The sequence below is a fragment of the Engraulis encrasicolus genome, chromosome 1 (genome assembly GCF_034702125.1).
Source record: "Engraulis encrasicolus isolate BLACKSEA-1 chromosome 1, IST_EnEncr_1.0, whole genome shotgun sequence".
Taxonomy (NCBI): Eukaryota; Metazoa; Chordata; class Actinopteri; order Clupeiformes; family Engraulidae; genus Engraulis; species Engraulis encrasicolus.
In genome coordinates this window covers 24,634,228-24,637,167 of record NC_085857.1, presented here as the reverse complement: position 1 = coordinate 24,637,167, position 2,940 = coordinate 24,634,228, and positions in this window count along the sequence as shown.

The window sequence follows — 2,940 nt, the reverse complement described above, 5'->3', positions numbered from 1 at the left end:
CACCTGGAACAAAACAACACTTATAAGGAAAATTCCAATATGGCGTCTGGTTGAGGCTTCAAAATAAAAGCTGCACGCGCCTGCTGTTTTATGCTCAACATTTTAAAATAATGGTCATAGTGTCCATATGTCCCACGTTCTCATTAGGGGGGGGGGGGGGGGGGGTGGGGGGGGGGGGGGGGGGGGATAATCATCAAGTTCAAAATTTCAACACGCCCATTTGGGACATGATTAACACTATAAATACAAGAACTTTGACACCAAAAGTAACTCTGTATCTTGAAAATAACCCCCCACCCCTTGAAAATGAAAAAAAGAACCCAAAAGTGGCATTTTCTGCCCATTCCGCCTGGTATGCATAAGCTATTTTTACTGTTTGCTTATATACTGTTGCATAAATGCTTTCAAATCCATTTGATTTTTAATTAACACTATTAATAGAAGAAATGGTACACCTCAAGGTGACTCTGTATCTTGAAAATAACCCCCCACCCCTCTTTAAAATTAAAAAAAGAACACAAAAACAGAGTTTTTAGCTGTTCTGCCCTTTGTATGCATTCACTATTCTTACAGTCTGCCAATATATATAGCAGGCTCTAGGCCCAATAAGAGGACATGCAACATTGGTGAATTCAGGTAAATTGGGCGACTTTGGGCCATTCACTTGCTAAAAAGTGGCCCAATTGCCCTGAATTCTCCATAGGCTACATGAAAATAGACATCAAAAGAAGGAGAGAGGGGGGAGAAATACCATCAGTCATGACAGTCTTGAGAGGCAGCCATACCAATGCTTCCACATTCATGATTGATATCTGACAGAGCTGCATCTGGGGCTTGTGAGAATCCTTATAATACAGTTTTGAGACAGCTTTCCAGACGACAAATGAACTTAAACATCAATTTCTTAAAGAGAGCCTGTGAAGTACTTAGTCCTGAGTGACAAATTATTTAACTAGCACTGCAACTTCTAGTTTTTTTCAGCAATATAGTCAAGCAATCATTATACTAAGTTACTTCATTATGCTACTTGGAATTTACGCAGGGTCTTTTTTGTAGCTGACCCATATTGGGGCTGCATACATAGGAGTACAGTAAGCAAGTTTACTTTCACATCATCAGAACAAACTTGTCTTACTAACATATTTGCTTGGACATGCAACACTCATCTCTGTCTATAGCATCATCTCCCAACTTCTCAGTGATAATGTGCCCAAGATATTTTGTACTGCTTGATACACATATTGATTGCCCTGGCAGATAAAACGTTAGAACTTTATAATCTTCCTTGGCTCTATATATCAACACAGCACTATTTTTTTGCATTATACTGTACATCAAACTCAACCCCATGCTCAGAACACACATTCAGGAGTTGCTGAAACCCAACAGTGCTGGGGGACATAATAGCCAGATCATCTGCATATATCAAATGGTTTAAAACAGTGTTTCCTATCAGCCATGCTGTCTTACACCTCCCCAGTTGTTTGGAGAGGTTGTCCATGTATTGGTTGAACAAGGCTGGAGATAGGAGTCCCCCTTGTCTAACTCCATTGCCTACACAGAAAGGAGTAGATAGGCTATTTCCACATTTCACCAGCATATGTTGATTCGCATACCAGTAAACCAGAATACGTATGATGCACCTGAAGCTTTTCCACAATTAGAGACAGACTTAAGGACTCAATTAACTGTAGAGCTGGCCTTATGCTGCCTGTAAAGGGGTGGGGAACCTTTTTCATTCAAATTGCCACTTCGAATTGCTCCAAGGGCCGTAAAAGTCCTCCAAGGGCCGTAACTATGAACGCAAACCAGGATTTCCCCCTGCACTTAAAGTGATACTGTCCCATTTTTTGAAATAAGCTTATTTTACATCTCCCCTTGAGTTAAGTAATAGGCTTTTATCATCCTCCTGTACTTTCAACCGTTCGCGGGGTATGGCAGTGCAAATTTGACCTCCATGCTAGCAGTTAACATTGAGTCCTATGAGACCAGCTCGCGGTTAACTGGTCTCATAGGACTCAATGTTAACTGTTAGCTTGGAGATAAAGTTTGCATTGTCATAACTAGAAAACGGTTGAAAGTACAGGAGAATAGTAAAACCCTATTATTTAACTCTAGGGGAGGTGTAAAATAAGCTTATTTCAAAAAATGGGACAGTATCACTTTAAGGCCTATATTGTAGCCACCTTTACAACAGACCCCACCTTCTCTAGGTCCCCTGAATATATCTTAATTGTGTTGCAAATGGAATTTCTAAGATTCCTTTACAAAATATGTCACAGTTCATATGAAGCTGCATAATATTGAAATTATGTCAGGGGCCGCATAAAACAGCCTCAAGACATAGGTTCCCCACCCCTGTTCTAGTATATGGCACTGTATATCCTTGTAGTATCCTTGTCAAAGACCTTATCAGATTCCCCAGCACTTTTCCAACGTCCAAACATAGTGTTGCCTACTTCAATCACAGCTGAGCTCGCCTCACTGATAGAAAATGGCTGTCTGCTTGGGGATTTCAATGGTTTGCTTGCAGTCAACCAGCAGCCACAATGTAATATGTAAATGTACCTTATCACATTAGAACATTGCAACATCTGACAGGTGAACCAAAGTATTCTCTCAAGATATGTATATGTATCTTTAATGCTAAAAGGGGGAAAACAGGGCAAAAAACATGTCCGATTTAGTTTTTTGGGTGGGGTGGGGGGTTTATTTCATGATGGGTACCAACTTCCAATACAAAATATCTCTCAAATGACCCAATGCACCATCCCTGAAGTGGGCGTAATCATTTTCCAAAATTTTGATTTTTAGGCCATTTATCCCCCCCCCCTATCTCATGTTCATTTTTCTATCAATAGGTAAAATTGAAGACAGAAAAAAGAACTCCCAAGACCTCTGTCTTACTGGCTCCCTCTCTAACGGTGTGTGTGTGTGTGT